Raw genomic sequence first — 20,095 nt, forward strand, 5'->3', positions numbered from 1 at the left:
TCGCAGGAGGTGCGGTGCTGTGGTGGATCCTTGTTACCTTCTTCCAGCTTCCCCCTCCCAAATACAGCCTTTCTTGCTCTCATTGCTGTCATGATGCTGTGTGTTTCATTGGACTTCTTATGAGAGCAATCGCCACATAGTTCTCCTCTTCCCCGCTCCCCACCTCGAGGGCTTGTTTTGCAGATTCGGGACTACGTGGGCTTTGATGCAATGCTTGTGTCTTTCCACTCAAACAGTTAATCTTGTCAACTGCTGTGCTTACAAACCTACATATGTGCTTTTAACTTCTGCTTTTAAAGTGTGAGGAGGAAGTAATGGATTTTCTAGTTCTTGTGTAGTAAGGATAATTTATGCATTATTTATGCTTATTATGATTTGGTTGCTATGTTTTTTAGATTTTGCCTTACATTAGTGGTACAGTAAGAAAAAGCTTTTTCTGGTATCAAATCCTCATAGTAGCTTCTCCTTAAAATTTAATCAAAATCAGGAGCTATCACATTTTGTTTTCTAGCATGGTAAGCATCATCTTTTAGTGCAAAATACTGACATGGACCATATTGTTTAGAGAACTGGCCTTCCACAGTAAGTCAAACTTGTTTTAAATTTGAGTCATGTGAATTTAAACTTTTGGAAAGCCTTTGAATAGTAGAATAAATTAGCTATTTTGTTTTTAATTCTACTGTAGTGTTTTTGTAATAAGTATTTCTTTGCAATATTAGCAAATCAAGGCATAGTAGCGTAATGCTTGTGTGTAAGTAAGAAAAACTAAGTAAGGAGACCTAAGGAGAACTCCAGGTCCAGTAAAAAGCATAAGATAAAAGCTATCTTTATTTGGAATAAATAAAACTTATCATAAATTATGAAGTAAAGGAAATGTTTTTTTTGTAGTTCTATGCCAATGTATTATTTTTTTAAAATCTGAAGTTCTATTAAAAGGACTTTATTCAATCAATTGACCAACAAAATGTTTATAGAGGCCTTCTTTTTTGGACATTTTCCTTTGAAGTGTTTTGTGATAATACGAGAAATCTGAGACTGTGAGATCTTCAGTGTTTCGGAGTCAGAGATGTTTGTGATTTTTCACTTTCCTGGAAGATTTGGTAAAGAGCTTTCTGCTAAAGCAATTTTCTGTCAAAACATGGATTTGATAAAACATAATTTTTTGTAGGAAGATGTTTTCAAGAGAAAGCTATCAAAATATTTTATTCGTGGTTGAAACTAGAATATTAAGTGGAAAACCATAAGTCAAAACTAAACATCTGACACTGTCAAAATACTTTGTCAGTTGTTTCAGAGCTCCCAAAATAAAAATTGCAGAATTTGTGTTTTTGCAGAAAGTGTTAACTTCTTATTTCTGTTTGAAAGGAAATTTCAGAATATCTGGTTTTTGTTCCTAGGTCAGCATGATTTTCTTACTTTTTTTCCCCTGACTTTTTACATGCTTTGGTTACTGAAACTGTTTGCATGAGGATGTCAGATCAGGAGTCTCCAGAGCTCTCTGCATTTGATACAAAGCTCTTGGAACTCTGCTGACTTGAAGAATGACTCGACGCTTCCTCGTAGTCCCAATTAGTGGAGTTATCAAAGGCTCTGAAAGAGAGCAATGCGAGTTCTGGGCATCTTTGAAAATGTTAGCTGAATTTCTAATCAAGATTATGGACCGCTCTTAATTCTGCAGCGAGCGTTACTCCATCCTAGCCGAAACAGAAGGGCTGCTCCACAATGGTGCTACTGTCCCTCTAGCAGCGTGTGCAGTTGTTACAGTCACAACCAGCCTGGCCTAGGCTGGCACTGAGACAGAGGACCAACAAAATGTCACTTCTGGAGTTGTCTCTCTCCCTAAACAGTGCCCTTCTCGGTGCCTTACAGGCTAGGGGTTTGCTATGAGATCAGATGACTGGAAATAACTGCTATTTTTTCCCCGAGGTCCAGATGTACTATCTTTTAAAAATGGACTGTGTGTTGAATTGAGCTTTAAGAACGTGGTCATATGACAGAGATTACAGCTGCTAAGTATTTATTTATCAAGGATTTCTATTTTTAAAGAAGCTTACAATTCCATTATAGTTCGCAATCTAAATATAAAAACTTATAATGAAAAGGTGCAGACCAAAAATAATGAAGCAGGCAGAAGCTGTAGGTTCCAAATTATGTTCCTGAGCAATGAGAATGTTTTATGAAATCCAAAGGAAACTTCTTCCTGGAAATACTGTTTCTGAAACAACACTGAGCAGCTCTGACTGCTGGGGAAGTGAAACAAAAGTTCTGATTCTTTGTAGCCCTCCTCTTAGAGGGCAATTTGAAATAGATTGCTAATGGCAAAAAAACAGCCATAAACACAAGACTAAAAGGCAGTAAGTGATGTGCACATCTATGCGTAGAAATATAAACACAGTAAAAAGAAAATGTATTGTATACAGTTTTGTGCATTTAGAATATTTAAGACTAATGTAAGAATGCCCAAAACACTAAAATAATTTAGGAGTTATTAAAATCTGTGGAAGTAATATAGGGTGAACTATTTTCTTTTGATAATGTGACCTGACATTGCAGAACTGTTAATGTATGTCATATGCTGCGTGTGAAGAATTTGCCTGCCTTTTGTTTGTGGATGATTCATTACTTTTACTAATCATTAGAGTTGTAACACATCAATTGCAGTAAAACTAATAATTAATGACAGTATGATCTCAGTACATCTCTTCGCAATTATCAGGGTCACTTCGTATGTCACTTAGTGTGTCACAAGCCACATCAGTACCCGGTCTCCTTCCCGACACTGTTTGTATACTGGATGTGAGGATGCAGGCTAACAAACTCCTCCTGCACTGCTGTATCCTTGCTCTCATCGCTTGTTCTTTGGTCCATGCCGCTCTCAGAACTGCAGGACTGAGCGGTAAACCAGCTCAGGGAACGGAATTGTGTTTAAAAAACTTGTTTTTTCTACTTGGTTCTCTTCAAACTCAATTGATTTGGTGTTTTGGGTAGCTGTTGGGTCACAAAACCCGAAGGGTCTCTGGAATAGAATCATAGAATCATTAAGGTTGGAAAAGACCTCTAAGATCATTGAGTCCAATCGTCAACCCAACACCACCATGCCCACTACACCATGTCCCTAAGCACCTCATCTACACGTCTTTTAAATACTTCCAGGGATGGTGACTCCACCACTTCCCTGGGCAGCCTGTTCCAAGGCCTGACCACTTGTTCAGTAAAGAAATTTCTCCTAATGTCCAAATTTCTCCTAATGTCCAAAAAGCAAATAGGTATAGGCAGCAGGTGGGAAAGACATTGTGATGGGAGCTGCATATGCTGTTGTTGACAGAAATAGTGGTGGAAATGCAGAGAAACTCATATAAAGATCTTTAAAAAAAAAAAACAACAAACCAACAACAAAAAACCACAACAAAAAAAAACCAAAACCAAAAACCCAACAAAACCAACCCAAAACTATTAAGTATTCTGGCTGTGATTCAGATGTACATTCTTTCTAAGGTAGAAATTTATTATCTCGCTCATAAAGTTCCATTTGGTTGTTCCTAAGATTATGGCATTTAATTGTCTCTCTTCATCTTACTAAAATAATAAAGCTCTTTTATATCTCTGTTGGAACTAATATCATCTTTCTTTTCAGGAAAACAGACCTATTTTATCCAGTGTCATAGAAACTGATGCCAGAATGAATTTAGACCGTAACACAGTGGGAGTATTCTAAAGACAAATGGCTTAGTAAGACATTTATATTCTAAAAGCAGTTTTTATGTATTATAATTTGTAGTATAAAAGATCCTTGAAAATAACGCATACATTTTATTGTCAATAAATTAAAATTATATACTAGATACCTATGGAAATGAATGGTACAATAGCACAAGTCTAGATACAGCTCAGACAGAAAGATACTGACGTACATACATAGGATGGCCAGGAAATCTTGAAGAAATGCATTGAACCTGCCATTTTCTCAGGTTCAAGGCTCCAGGGAAGTCAAACTTTTGTGTGAACACAGATTATTTACCTGTGAAGAGTCATTTAGGAAATTGAGTCTGGTAAGGCATAGAAGAGCATGGCTGTTAAATGAGTAATTGTATGGGGCAGCGCTTTGTGACACTAAGTGTTGGTGGAGCTAATTCGGGCTCTGTCATTACATGGTATTTGACGCTGACGAAATCACAACCTCCTTGCCTCGGTTTCACCACACAGCAATTAGATTACTGATTAAATTAATCTTTATTAGTCCTGAAGATTACCATAAGCATGTGCTTCTGAGGATTAAAACTTAATCCTCAAAGCATATTTGCAACGAAACTCTGGCCGTAACAATAAATGTAAACTGAACTTTAATTAAAACAAAAAGTAGTTATTTATGCAGCATTCACTTTTATTTCAAGTTCATTCTTCAGAGAAATCCAAGGATGAAGTCAGCAGAAAAAAAAAAACCTGCAAAAAATGAAAAAGGCCTTAGAGTGCTGTGGAATGAGACTTGCCCACAAGTGCTCCACTTTGGGAAGGCTGGTAGGAATCCAGCATCTAAATAATAATAAAGACACGCCTGATAAAGATTAAGCAGCATTCAATTATGAGGCATTCTCATTAAGGTGCCTGGAAACATCCCTTGCGGAGCTGTCAGCCAGTATAATTGTCTCTTTGTTAGGGCCGGGGAAGTTAAAGACTTTATTTTGCTTTACAGTCTCATTAGCCAGCCTACCGCCGGCTCTATTTTTGTTTCTAAGCGATGGTAGCTGGAGGGATGGGGGAGGAGGGGGGTGTGTGTATTTTGGGACCGCGGTGCCGGGTCCCTCAAAGCCATCCCAAGCGCTGCCGCTGCGTTTTGTTCCGTGTGGCAGCTCCCACCAGCGCTCGCAGGGCAGTTTCGAGAGCGGTCGCTTCCCGCAGCACCGCAGGCAGCATCTCCCCTCGGGGCACGACCCTCCTCCCCAGCGCCCCGGGTTCCGCCTCAGATTCCCCCGCGGCGGGGCTGGGTGCTGCCCGGCGCTGGAGTCACGTTCGCGATTCAGCCCCGGCGGGGAAACAATGACTCGTTCTCGCCCCGGGGCTGCCACCGCCTCTCACGGCTGGTTTCCGGGCCTGCGGCGCCTGGACGCGGCGATGCCCGCCCCCTCCGGGGCGCCCTCACAGACCGGCGGCCCCCACCCGCCCAGCCCCGCCGCCGCCCGCCCTCGGAGCGGGGCAGCACCACCCATTGGGGGAGAGGAGGGCGCGGGCGCCCGTACGGTCCGCTCTGCCACCCTATTGGCTGGCGTGACCGCGCTTCGTCCTCCCATTGGTTGCGGCCGCCGCCAGGCAGCGGCGGGGTCGGGCGGTGCCAGCGCGCCGCTGCCCGCCCTCGCCGCTGTCGCTCCCGGCGGGCGAGTAAGTCCGCGAGCGGCCGCGGAGGAGTCGCCGGGCGGGAAGGGTGAGTTTGACTAGCGGCTGCTCCCGCGGAGCCAACTTTTCCCGCGCGGGGCGGGGGCAGCCCTCTGCGCCGCCGGGACGGTTTGCGGCCGTTGGGCAACTAACAACCGTTGAAGAGAGCCCCTCTGGCTCGGGGTCCCGCGCGCCGACTCTGCGCCGGGCTCCCCCGCCCCGCCGTGGGGCAACCGTCGGCGCGCGGCTGGAGCGGCCGTTACCCGCCGGGCTCGCGCACGGGGGAGGGAGGAAGGGAGGGGGCGGCGGTGGGTGAAGGGCGCGGGGGGCGGCGCGCGGCGGAGTTGCCGGGGGAAGGGCCGGTGCCCGGTCGCGGCGGGGGGCGGTGGAGGGGCAGGGCGGGGGGCCGTGACGGGCTCGGCGGGCCCCTTCCCGCCTTGCTGGGGGGGAGCCGGTATGTGCCCCCGGTACAGGGTGGGGTGAGCGGGGCCGCGGCGTGGCGCTCCGGGGACCGACTTCAGGCTCTCCTCTTCCCGCGGTCCTCCCGCAGCGCCGCCGGCATCCCGGCCGCGTCTGGCCGCTTGCCGGGGTTCTCCCGCGCCCAGTCTCTCGCTCAACTCCCGGGCGGCGATCGGGGAAGGCAGAGGGGGGAAGCGGCGGCCTCGCCGGGGCGGCTCGGGGCTGGCGGGGCAGCGGTCGTTGGTGTCTCCTGGAGAAAGCAGCGGGGTGTGCGGGCAGTCGGCTGCGGGCGAGACAAAGGAGCTGCTCCCGCTCGTCTCCCCAGAGCAGGGGGCAGACAGCGTGGTGCCTGGCAGCAGGCTTCCCGCTCCGTGTGCTGGCCGCGTGTGCCTGCTCGTGGGAAGATTTAGGAAGTAGTTTAGTGGCGTGCTGTGAGATACATTCATTCTAACCCATCTCTTTCGTATGTTTTTTTTTCCTGCCGCGTTGATTTCGGTGTCCGCGGGGAGGGATGCGAGAGGTGGCAGCAACAGTTAAATTGCTGAGAGTTTGCGGTTGAGGTTTGTAAGTAGGAAGTGCCGCAAGCTGCAAGGGGTTGTGCCTGTGTAGGCTTTGATATTTAACTTCACGCACGTTAAACTGACAGAACTTTCCGTGTGCTTTGTGTTTTAAAGGTAATCGTACAAGCAGAGGTAATGCCCGTGGACTTGTCTTGTTCCTTGTAATCCCGAAAGCCATCATGTTTGTTTCCCGTCCAATTGAATTCTATTTCTATCCCCAAAAAACTCCTGAAGTCACAAGGAAAAGATTTGTCTACTCGAGGGTTATTAAGTCTTGTTAGCATTGATCCTTCATAATTTTTAATATACACTGCTAGTGCATGAGGAGATGACTATAGAAGAACAGTGATTGCTGTTAGGTTTGTTAGCTCCAAATTCAGATTTGGTGATTAGTTTCTTTTTTAAAGGCAGCTTGAACAAATGACACTGCAAAGGAGCAAAAGGCAGTTTTATGTAGCAAAGTGTAGAGTGACATTGGTGATTGCTTGTCATTGCATCTAAAAGTCTTCTCTGCAGTTTTTCCCTCCAATAATGCAGCTAGATGCTACAGTGTCTTTTCAGAAGCTTGTGCTTTCCACTGAATGCCTTCCTCTATGACAGTGCCTTGCCTTTGTTGTCCTCTCCACCTTCCAACAAGTTCTTTTATGTTATGGAAAGTAAGTTGTGTTGTAAAGCTTGGTCAAATTAACTTCCAGTCTATTTTACTTTAATCGGTGAAATACTTTTGGTAAGAGTAATGTACTTTGAAGTTGAGTTTTAGATCCATCTGGTACTGTTCTTGGACGTATTGTTTCCTCCAGAGTAAAAAGACAATATGAAAATACTACTTTTGAAATGCAAAACTCATCTGCTTCTCTTCTGTGATAATTTCTTTGTGAGACAAGGTACTCTTAACAGGCCTTTTATCAGAGGGGTGATAATTTTGAGGAAGTCCAGTATTGCTTCGGATGATTTATTAACTGCAGCAATTAACATCCTTTCAGTGTTGAGCTGTTTTAAAGGTACAAGTTAAATTTATTCAGAATGCTGCTTAGAAGGAAAAAAGCTTTCATGGGCAGAATCGTGTTGAACTTCTGCCATAGCCTCCTGAATTGGAGGGTTTTCTTTCACTTAAGAGAGTCCATGGTAGACGTGTTCACAGGCATAGCTGGGTAGTTAAGTCACTTGAATTCTAATTTTGCAAGGACTTGTATTGCAAACAAGCATGTGCATGAGATATTGCAAGGCTAGGCAGTAGAAATGGTATGTGTCATTTATATTTTACTTAGCACAATGGGGCTGGCTCTAACCTGGGAGAAGAGCCCATTTACTGATGCATATGTTATGACTGTATCAAACCTAATAGTAAGTCGCTGAGTTAAAGTCTAATTCTTAGTACATATTAGTGTAAAACCCCAATGTCTTGAACCCTCTCTGTATGTTCATGTCAGGAAATGCATTTTCATTAAATCCTGCTTTAAGGTAAATATTAAGTTCTCTCTTAACCTGTCAGTGACTTTAATATATGCAATGTGAAAATCACCTTGTTCGTTCTGGAGACTTATATTATTAGTTACCAACATTTGTTGGCTAATGTCTGTCTATTTTAGTTAGAAAATAAACATACATTTTGTGGCCCGATGTGACACCGTTTTGTTTAAGGTTGTGTGGAAGATGCATAGTTCGAGAAATCCGCGTGATTTGTAAAAGAAAAGTCACAGTTCCCAGGCTTTCCTTTGGGACTAAGAGCCTGTGGAGTACTCTTTATATCTGAGGCTTTCCAGTGAAACTTTTCATGAGGCTTAAATGTTTATGTTGATGAGACTGTTAAAATGCAGTAGCACTTGGACTCTTAACAAAGATCACCTGGGCACTCTGCAAACATACAAAGCCTATATCGGGAACAGCTTAGACTTAAATCCGTTAGGTGGATCACCAGGGCGTGTTTCATTCCTAAGCCTTCAGTTAGGCAAATACACTCTCTGCGTAACCTGGCATGCTTCCTCGCTCACAAATGCAAGATTGGGTACAAAGCTTATACTTAAGTCTGCCATAGGATTTGTGCGGGTATTTTTGTTAGCGTAAATGGAGATTACATGTATGAATCACTGCACTTGTGTGTTACTTACACTGTTACCAGTTACCAAGCAGCTACTCTTCCAAGAGCAATGTGCATGAAGTTTAAGCAGGAGATCCTGTCAAGCAGAAGCCTGACAACATGACCTTCATTGTGTGTACTCTCTGTCTTCTTTGAAGTTAGGAGAACTAGAGTCTGAATCTCTTATACTTAGAAAAACTGAAGACTGCAAATTTGTATTTATTTTCTGAGGTGTAATAGCTTGATGACTGGAGTGACTCTGTGTAATCTCTAAGACTTCTTCCATGGTACTGTGAAAATACAGTGTGCTTAAAACCTGCATTTTATATGCAGTGTTTTTCAGTGTGTTGGTTTGTACTTGGTAGGATGTACTTGAAAGTATTTGTTGTTTTACTGGAATCTGATATTTTTCCTGCTCAACAAAATTACAGCTTTTGATTTGTTAATGCTGTTCTGTTTTATTATGCAAGTATAAACACCCCCCCCCTTAATTAGAATTGTAGGCATGCTATCTTTTCTTTAAATTCGTATTTTCTTTCTTTTCCAGAAAAAATGGCCCTTTTGGCAGTTAGCTGTCCTCAGTTGCCAGAATTGAAACGGTGGCGTATTAAATGTGCATTGGGGAGTGGACAATGTGTTGGAATTAAAGCATTTTTTATTAGCATCAGTTAATTAGGAACTTAAATTGGATTAATTTATTTGAAATGCTTCTTGGGATAATCTTGGAAGGCAATAACAAAGTGGTGTCAGGATAAGGACTGAAATCTGTGTCAGATCGGTGTCGTTGAAGGTAAGGAGTACTAAAGTATGAAAATGTTTTGAATGTGTAGCAACTGCATATTTTGCAAGGCCATGTTTAAAGCTTCGAGGCTGCTCAAACTCTGCATGCCATTAAAATGTTTTATTAGTTCTTGCATTGACTAGAATCTTCCCTGTACTCTATAATGTATAAGTGTACACACACACTTTTAAAATGAAGTATTTCTGCGTGCTCTCAAGATTTTCTTTATAAATAACTGACACTTAAAATATTTGAAGTTATTTGAAAATATTGGTGAAATTTAAAAAGTTTTCCATGAGGCTGAGGGGTGAAATGCTTTCTGCATTTGTTCTTATTGTAAATCATCAGATTTCTATCAGAATTCGTGCTGGAACATTGTTAGCATGAAAACTCAAATACTCCTGGATTAGATTAAAAAAACCCACAACAACATCTGAAAGATCCAACAACTATAATAGTTTTCAATTTATAGCACAGCTAAAATAATGTGTTTTCTTGTACTTCTGGTGAAACTGTTGTGAAGCCTTTGACCTAATTAGGACCATGTTCAAGAGCAGCAGAATAAAAATAGAATGTCGGCTTAGTCTGGGAGGGCGACTGTTATTTACAGCGATTTCTTTAGATGCATCCCCACATGAACTTACATGCTTTGATAACAACTGGAAAGGTAGTGAATGAAAACAGCATAACTTACAGCCCAAGTGAGTACTGAAATTGTCTGGAAGCAACCCTTTCTTGTTATTGCAGTGCCAGAAATAGGAGGATGTTGGTGTATTTGTTTCAGTGTGATGAATTAAGGGCTCTGTTTATAAGGCTTCAGTGTAACTTCTAAATGGTGTACAAATTTAATACAAGTGGGTTTGATAAACAGTTGTTACTAGGAGTATTTATTAGATCTGGAATCAATAAAGCATGTGGAATTTGGACAGATACTTAATAATCAGTCTTCTCTATGGAGGATGCCATGAAAAGCGAGGGCATGCATTAAAACATTTTTTAGTTTATTTTAAATGACCAGCATTGCTGAAGAATCATCTGGTTGTTTAGAGGAAGACTGGAAATAGATTCTCTCTCCAAAACAGATGTATGTTTGTGTTCTTCCATCTCAAACCTCTGATGATATGAAATGCTGTGTAGCAATGAAAGCATAACAAAGAAATTTAGGTAAAAGCAATACTAGCTGAGTAGTAAAACATGCCTATTGCTGATGCAAAAGTCACTGAGTATTTGTATTCTATCCTGATTGGCAAAAGCTCCCATTCTAAACTTAGTGACAGAAACTGTATGTTTTGAGCACTCTTGATAGCTATTAAAGACGGCTCTCTTTGGTAAGAGATAAGATATCCTTTTACATTTTGTTACTTTTTTCTATTTGGAAGCTAACCTTTAATTAAAAATAGCATAGTATGCTCTGAAACCGCACTGGATCTAATTAACTCACTTAGGTGCTTAAAGCCATGCTGTTTCCTAAGGTTTCCTGCTGTTTGCACTGGGTAAATATTTATGCTTCAGCAAGGCGTTAACTTCAACCTGATGAATAGTGCACAACTTTAATATTTTTATTAATACTAAACACCATGTTTCTGCACTATTACTATATTTTATTGCAATTCTTTTTTTAGAAAGGGGGGAAGAGGCCCGTTACACTTTAAATATGTGATAGAGAATTAAATCTAATACTCAATAATTAAGCTGTCTAGCAGTCTGAGTATTGCACAGAAGCTAATGCTGGATAATATAAGGTCTTCATGAATGTCTAGCTAATGGACAAGGCTGTACTGTATCATTGTGGTGTGTTTTCAAGTACTGGAATCCCATTCTTATACGTAAAGATAATTGTTTTGTATTTTTATTTTTTTTTAATCCTACAGTATTTGCTATATTAAAGGCAATTACTAGAATATGTGTAAAAGCATTAAGTTGACCTAATAAATCTTAAAAAACTGCATTTAACAGGTTTTTAATACCAGCCACCATCTCTCAAAATTAGGATACTGTGAATATTTTCAAACAGTCTATCATGTTGGGTATACAGTAACATCTCTATCTGAGGAAGCAGGCTATAGGATCTTAAGGTACAAAAATGAAACTTTTTTTCCCCAATAACACTCCTTCTCAGTGTTCACTAGTTGAAGGAAATTGTGTTACTCTTCCAGAGTTGAAATAGGTTGCAAAATCAGACTGCAATGTCATATATTTTGTGCTAGGCTTATGAAGGGAAATATTTGTGAAAGCATGGAGGGTAGTGATGTTAGGGAATTCCTTAGCTCTTGGTACTTACTGCTAAAGCAACAATTTTTAACTTTACGCTCGGTTTTGCCAGTGAAATTCTGAGTATTCTCCTGCAGTTTGTCGTTAGTAGCACATCTGGCTGAACCAATTACTGTCTACTCAGTTAAAATAATACCTTTCTTAGCAACTTTCTTTAGGTTGTGCCAAAATATCTGCCTGCTTCATGTCAAGTGCTATGGACATGCTACTTGCTTTTACTCAGTTACAGCTTTTAGTCTTTCCACTCACATCTCTCACGCTCCTAATATATAGACTCCGTATGTCAGGACTAGAAAGACTGATAGGTTCTTGCATTTTTTTTCCTGCTTTGAACTAAATTCCCAGTGCAGCAGCCAGAGGAGCAGGTGAGAGACTTTTGACAGTAATTCTGCACATCTGCTTACACATGCATTCTGTAGCTTTGCCAGTGCTGGTATAGTACTTACCAATTCCTGCCTGTCTGAGAGAATGTGATTTACATTTAATTGTAAAGCTGGGGGGGGGGGGGAGTTTCTTTCCCCCCTCCCTGTTTTCTCAGCAGCATTTTGTGTCAGTACTGTAAATGATGGGTATTTTCACCACAGTGGCGGTGTGATGAGACACTATACTTAAGACAATCAAATTTGTCATGTTACTTAGTGAAACACAACAAAGGGGGACATCTGTTTTGCAGAGTACTTAATGATACTGCTTGAAGTATCAGAATTCTGTTGCTTCAGCTAGATTGGTTGAAGTTGTGTGCAAATACAGCAGAGCTACTCTTCCAGCACTTATGCATCATGTTAGAGATTGACTGAGTAGATTAGCAATCTCTGGTACTTTTAATTTTTTTGCTGCCTTAGTAACTTTTGTTTGGCATACGTATTTTCAATATTATTCTTTTTGTCTTATGCCAGAATTTAAGAGTGTCTGAGGTATATGCATTTGCACTGGTTACCAAGAGTTCTCACTAGAATGTAATGGTTACTTGTGCAGTGATATTTTATCCCAAACTGTTGTTATTGGCAAGCTGTAGCTGTACAGGTAGAATAGATAAGGATTTTCCACCTGAAACTTAACAAAATCGGAGAAGATCTCTAAACTGTGCAGTTCCTTTGCATACATAATGCATACATTCATTCATTCCTTAAGGAAGTAATGAAAATCTTTGATTCATTCCCATTTTAGTGGTATTTTAAAGTGTCTTAAATGTTTTGTTCTATTCTGGCAAAGAAGTTCACCTTGATGATAGTTCAGCTATGTTCACAAAGTTACAGCCATCCAGTGAAACAGTGACAAGGACTAACTCACTTAACCATTTATAACTGCTTTTCGGTGTGATAAAATCAAAGTCCTGTGTAAATTCAGTAGCAGCAGTAGGATGTGGGTATACTTGACGTCAAGGGAAGAAGGAACACCTACAAGAAAGTCCCTGCTTGTACAATAAACAGAAGAACTGACAAAAATGTGAATAGGAAGTTAACAGAGTGATGAAACAGGAACCAGATGATGCCACATTTACACTTCAAGAGGTTCCTTAAATGTGTCTGCTGATTTTAAATGATAGGTGTATGATCCTTGTGTGTTGTGCAGTAATTAACCCCCACCCCCGGCATGTCATATTGTTTGAAAAGTGGCCATTCACTGAGATTATGTTTGTTATTTCCTCTCGTGATATAGCTTGCTTTGCTCTTGGTTCATTGCAACTTCTCTTTCTTATGGGTATGACAGTTTTTTACGAATGTAACATGTTGCTTCCTAGGGTTGTTAAGCTGTATTGATGTCGTTCAGCTCTGGTTCATTTGAGTCCACTGTGTCCCAAATACATGTGTAGTCAATGACGAATTTCCATGTATTGTCATAATTGCATCTGCCATTCAAGTACTTTTCAGTTGTTGCTTGTAAGCAGAATACACTAAATCAAGTTCCAAGTTCATAGACTTCAGATTATTATAGAAATACGTTTTGACTACTTTGTTGTTAGGCTACAGAAATATTTGTCAGGCGCTAAATCATGAAGTCTGTGCTCCAAACCAGGGCTCTGTATTTGTAATTGAATATTGAAGTACTGCTCACTTACTCTGGAAACACTAGATATGTAGGTCTTAAAGAATGCACTTAGAAATCAGGCCTGTCTTGAGCAGAAGACATCTTGAGATTTAATGAGAATGCAAATAAGAGAGACAGGAAAAGGAAATGAATGCATGCTCTGTTATTTTTAATTTTAATCTGTTTTCTGCTACCTAAGTGATATTGATATAAATTCATTAGAAACTTTCTGTGGTTACAGCTTTGGAACAGTGGCAGATTACTTGGTGATACCATTTACCCTGGAAATCTGTGCATGAGTTGCTCAAATAAGAGTCCCTTTAGAACCTGTGTAACTTGAGTTTCATTAGATTTATATTTCTTTCTTGGAATAATTAATATTCTGAACTTTAGATGCTTTAATGAAGTGGGAACTTTTTACTTGAGGAGCTTTTTCATCTAATATGAATTCAACCTAAATTAATATGCCCTACAATGTAAGACAATTAACACCTTTTTTTTCTGCTTTGCTGCTATTATGCTTTTGGGATTTGACTTTATTTTTTTAAATTACAATACAGAGCAAGACATACAGGATAATAAATTGTCTGAGACTTCAAGTTGCACACCCTTTGTCTGTACTACAGCATTGAAATTATATGTGGCAATAGAGCATTTCATGTGTTGGATGTATCTTTTCTGAATGAGACAGAAGTGTGGGTCCTGCTGTTACTTTTTAAAAATTTCAGTTAAAGAAGTCATGTTTTTCTGTTGCTTATGAAGTATATAAAATACACAAAGAAGTTCTTGGGTGCTCTGAAATGTTTTTCAAATTAACGTGTCTAGTCTTCTGAGTGTAACAGGCTTGTGCAGGAGGCTGTTAGGGGGGCAGTGGGGAGGAGGGAAGGGATGAGGAAGAATGAGAAAACTGCCCTGGAGAGATAAAGCATATTTTTCCTGAAACTGTTTAACACAGCATTATGTGCATGTATTGATGGATCATTTTAATTCCGTAACTTAACAGGGAGCAGTCGTCAACCACTCAAAGCAAACTAAATCCTAAGATTATTTTCAGTATTGATGTACCCCTGCTCTGGAAAATGCACCTTCGTTCAGCTTTTTTCTGTCAAAACGAGCTACTAAAACACATATTAATACACCACCATAAACCTCTTTTTGCTACAAAATCTGTGGTTTTCCCAATAGCAAGGTTCCTGCTTTTCTCTCATAATCTTTGGGGAAATGGTAGAATGGTATACTGGAGATAATATTTTGCAAATATTAAGTTATCAAGAATGCTAATTCTGCTGCATTGCTAGAGTTAGGGTGATGGGATGTATCATAGCATTCATTTAAAATAAATGTTCTGGAGTAAAAGTAAAATCAAACCCTTCCATTGCAGTCATATTTGATCGTGTCTGATGTTATTACACTATATTGTGGATCTACCCTGAGTAAACACGCCATAATGGTTATTCTTGCAGTGTACGAAGTTCTTTAAAGCCTGTTTCTGGGACATCCAAATCATTGACCTATACCAGGATTTATGCCAAAAGCATAGTTTCATGCTTGTTTCAAATACAATGTGTTGGAATTCCTCAGCTACAAGTGCTTTTAAAGCTACAAATGCTTTGAAAGGGTAGTTCATATTTGTGGGTACAAAACTTATGAAAACTCATGAATGCTTGCAGAGTTGGAGTCCAGGTTGTAGAGGGAAGTTTTAACTGGACATGTGCGACTGTCTGGTGAAGGGGGGTATGATTTCAAAGCAGACAGAATTATCTTTAAATGGTTTTCATGCTAATAATACTATTTTAAGAAGTTTTTAGAACTTATAACTTAACTAATTTTTGGCAAATAAAAATAAGTCACTTCTGAAGCACCTGTAAGTTTTGCAACCTTATTCTCAATTTGTGGCTCCCTGCATTTTGTGGAGGCAGAAGGAAGATTCAGTTGTAAAGAAGTCCCAAGAGCTGCTACAAAATTTCATCCTCACGGGGCTTGTGTAGTATCTTCTAAAGTCAGTTTCTGGCTTGCAGGTAGGCATCTCTGCCTTTCAGATTAAATGAGGTGCAGATATCTAGAATGGGGTTGGAAATAGGCAGAATCTCCCAAAATCTCATTCTCAGCCAGTGGAGTTGGGAAGTTTTGGCCAAAAGTGTTGCATTCTTAATGTTGCTACTAAAAAGTAGAAGGTGAAGAGTATTAAAAATGGAAGGTGAAGAGTCTGCTCAAACTCCTGTCCCTAGTTTGTGAGCTGAGTCTTTTTCCTTCTGATAAGTCACTGCTAAACTACTTGTCAGATTAATGCGTCTCCACTTGCTGTAGCTGAAACTACATGCTGTAATGGTAGAAGGTGTTGGAATTGTGCCATTAATAGTTGATGCTCAGAGGTGAAGTACAGTCTCTGCTTAATTCTCCACATGCTTTTTAGGTCATACTCAAGCTATTGTGCGGCATCTGCTTATGCATGCTTTACGCTGAGTCTTTCCAACAGCTGAATTACCTGACATCTTTCTTTTTGATATGTGATTGAAAGTTCTGAACAAACTCTTAACTTGAGATGACTTACAAGGAAAACTTGTTTTTAAAATCAGCTTGCAGCAAACAGACTTCACAAACAGCTAGATTAAATGAATAACTATAGTAAATACTATACTATTGTAGCACTGAAGTTTGAGGAGGCAAGGAACTAGGTGTCACAGCATTGCTACCAAAATAATGCTCTGTGCTCTTGAAAAGACCATTGGTTGGTTCAAGACTTGTATGCAATGCTGAAATGAGAGCTGCAATGCAATTATTCTCTCTGAATAGTTTATTCTATTTCACTATTTTAAATTTGTCTTTGGGTTTCAGGGAAACTTCCTGACTTCATAGGGATGTAGCATCCTTTGGGCTTAGGGATAACTTCTGCAGTGCTTAGTGGATAACTTCTGCAGTGCTGCTTTCCCTTACAGAAGTGATGAGTAGTGTGTCATGTATTGTGGTATTGTCTGCTCATAGATGCTCATGACACAAGTTACAGGAGTGCTGATACATAGAAAACAGGCAAAACTTCTAGAGCTTTCTAGTTTGTTCTTATCAGAGCATAAAGAAGATACCTTTATTTTAATACTCAGGAATTTTGTGGCTAAAGCAAAAACTGAAAAACCTGTGTGGATTAAGTCACTTTTGTAGTATTAAGACGCTTCCCTTTTATACATTTCTTTTTGTCATTTCAGTTATGTTTGGTTAAGCTTGTGGTTGTACTCACTTTAATATTACTTTAAATTCTATTTCCTTATGATGCATTTACTTATTACCTTGATTTTTCTTTGTGTATGTTAAACTGTTAACTATATTAATCCAGAATAAGTAAGAACATACTTTAAGACAAGATTTTTCAACTACATGTATTTTATTTTATCTAAGACTAGGCTGTTTATATCTGTTTTTTCTTAAAGTCTTAATAAGATGTAAACAGTAGTGTTTGCATGGAGTAAAACAAAAGAGGAAGCAAGTGTATTTCAGCTGCTAAGAAAAACTGGTTTGAAAGTAATAGCTCTTATTTTATTTTTCTATAATGAATGTAACTATTGTATATTACAGATGAGAGGAAAGCTAATGCTTGAGGGTATACTGCAAATGAAATAGCTTGAAAGAGAGTAGGGCTTCTGCAAGCTGGAGAATGGATGTAACTGGTGTACGTTGGCTTATAGGTGGTCAGTTTTGACTCTGTGGTTACCAGTATGGCAGTTGTACTTACAGTGCGCTTTTGTGCAGAAGGCGGCAATGAAGAAATAGTAAAATAGGATTAACAAAAAAAGAAAAAAAAATTCAAGCTGTGGAAGTTACTTCATCTTACTTCAGTTTGGCACTGTACTGCTAGGGCTGCTTTTGTACTACTTTAACAGTATAAATCTAACTTACTATGGCTTGTATAAATTCAAGTGAATTTATCAATATCAGTGTGTAATCTCATATCTTGGTGAGTTGTTTAGCTGACATGAGTCATTTGATTGTCTTGAAAGAGTTATCTCCTTGCTGGTAAAGGGCAAGTACAGGGTTAGTTGCATACAAAGGTGGTTTGTAATTGTTGTTTGCTAATCTGAAGTTGAGCAAATATAATTGCCAGGAGTCAAAGATCAGGATTAAAATCTTCAAAAGCCTATGCTTATAGGGATCCTACCTTCTGCTGAAGACTTAAAAAAGCTTTCATCATGAATGTTTTGGGTCATGTGTGCCCATATAACTATTTGCCAGAATTGTAAATGGCGTTATGACCCCAACTGTAGGCTTTGTTTTTGTTGTTGTTTTTTTTTTTTTTTTTTTTTTCTTCTGACAGAATTGGAATGCCAAGTTATTTGTGTGTAGGTTTCTGGGCTGCAAAGCATTAGTATTCTATGGTGCTGGATCCTTTACACAAGAAACAACGGCATTTAAGACAGTTATTTATAGTTTCTATACAGTCTAGTTAATATACACTTTTTTCTTTAGAGTAACTATTTTTTTTTTACCTTATTTGCTGTCATCAAAACTGAATCGAGGTTTGTCTGTGGCTGAATATTATTAGCCCTATGATTTTAAAAATTTGTAATGGATATAATTCAGGAGGACTTTTCCATTTGATGGGCAAATATCTGTCACTTTGTCATATCGCAAGTGTAAACTGTTCAAGAAGCATATGTGCGCAAGATCATAAAATCTTATTTAAATCTATATCATGGAAAAGTCCATTGATCCCTGACTCTTCCACATTGTCATCTAAAGTGTAACTGCAAATAAGGTGGTTGCTTCTAGCATTGACAGAGAGTGGGACGGGGAGGGAACAGCAAAACTGAAAAACGCCCTTGGCAATAAGAAATTCAAATTGACTACAGTTTCAGTTCCTAAGATTCAGTAACCTTTACAAACCACTGGGAACAAACATGTCCAAAACTGTTATCTTTGTGTATGTTCACTACTGTATTGTGAAGACCACTGCAGTAATGACCATACTGAATCAGACCAGAATTTCTGAAACCTTGTTGTCTAACAGTGGCTCTTAACAGAGGCCTAGAAAGGAACTGATAGGGGAAGCTGGAAGAGTGTTCTGAGGGAGCAACTTCTGACTTCAACTTTCTGAACTGAAAGAAGTGCTTTTATATTTAGTGGCTGTGGATGGATTCTTCCATGTATGTGTCCAGGCTTCTTTTTTCTGTGCATTTATGTAAAGCTCATGTAATCAGGCTTTGGACTCAATGCATAATTCCTTCACATTGTTTTTGATAACCCCTTCTGTTTGTTTTGAGCCTGTCACCTATAGTTTCACCTAACGCTTGTTAGTTCTCCTGTTAGAAGATGCTGAACAGCAATCTCTTGTCATTTTAGGAATTTGCTTGAGCCCGAGTCAGTGATGCTTGGTGCACCGTAGCTATCTTGTTGACACTGCCTGATTTTACACTGAAGATAGCAATTATCAGAGAATATTTGATATGGAGTCTTTGAGAACGGCTTGCATTGGGTATTTGAATAGAGCATGTGACTGTTTCAGGATTAGCACAATGGGGTTTTTGTTTCTTTGTGCAAGTTTGAAAAATGTCAAGAAGTCAGACCTGGCCTTTTTGTTTCTGAAACTTGCCAGAGTGGTTTTTGGAGCCCACAGTAGCATTGGTTTTTTTTCTGAAGAGACTTTGAATGATTTGCTACCTATTACTGCACCTACAAGTATCTGTTTGAACAGAGTAGCTTGACCATATTCAAAATTGTATAGTAAATGAACAGATCACCGTATCACTAGAATAAGTTATGCTTTAACGTCAGGAAAATACATTCTTTTCTTTGGCAATTTATTCAAGAATGCACTTGCCTGAGTGCTGTTTCCTGTTCTGAGGCTTACCAAGGATTGTGTCTTTGTCTCTGAAACATGTTGGGAGAGAAAAGAGTTCAGCAACATGAATTTTAAGTATAGACTGTTGTCCTTAAGTGTACTCGATGTGTGATGTAGAGCTGATTAAAAAGTTTTTAATATGACTTGTACCACTTCAAAGGGTAAGAAAAGTTGAGTCCTAATTGGCCCTTCCCTACTTTTGTATACAAACTACTGTAAAATACAAGATCAACACGTACCAGGAACTTGATCTCTTATGAGTCTGGTAGATCCTAACAGAATGCTCACAAGTTTACTTCGTTCCTCTTCTGGGATGAGTTCACAAATTTGGCTGATGGTTCATAAAAATCTTAACTTTCTGCTCCATGTTTCCTTTAGGCTAAAAAAATTTTTCTTAGCAAATAGTACAAGCTTCCAAGCAGATACTTTTCAGATTAGGTAAGAACACAGTATATGCTTTCCCTCTTCTTCCAGCAATTCCCAGAGGATGGGACTTGGAGTTTTTGGCTCCTGGTTTTGTTTTTTCCAGCTCAGTGACTTTCACTAGCAAATACCTAATACTGTGGTTCCAGAAGGTCAGCTCTGCAGAACTCAAGAGTTCATTCTTCATCCAAGTCCAGCCTCCTTGTACTTAATCCAGATTTCATGTACACACATGCATCCTGTGGATGAATTCTACAAAGGCTGTGTAGCTTTAAAGAATAGGAAAGCCACCTATTGTGAGA

The 20,095-nt window shown here is 39.8% G+C and overlaps 1 protein-coding gene across 1 annotated transcript in view; it reads left to right on the forward strand.

The window, feature by feature from the left end:
• Positions 1 to 5,309: 5,309 nt before the first annotated feature.
• HYCC1 (hyccin PI4KA lipid kinase complex subunit 1) overlaps positions 5,310 to 20,095 on the forward strand; it is a 52,804-nt gene continuing 38,018 nt past the window's right edge. Inside the window, exon 1 of the mRNA XM_075143599.1 lies at positions 5,310 to 5,416. The gene's annotated coding sequence lies outside the window, so the exon portion shown is untranslated. The remainder of the gene's footprint in view (positions 5,417 to 20,095) is intronic.

The sequence above is a fragment of the Calonectris borealis genome, chromosome 2 (genome assembly GCF_964195595.1).
Source record: "Calonectris borealis chromosome 2, bCalBor7.hap1.2, whole genome shotgun sequence".
NCBI classification, from domain to species: domain Eukaryota; kingdom Metazoa; phylum Chordata; class Aves; order Procellariiformes; family Procellariidae; genus Calonectris; species Calonectris borealis.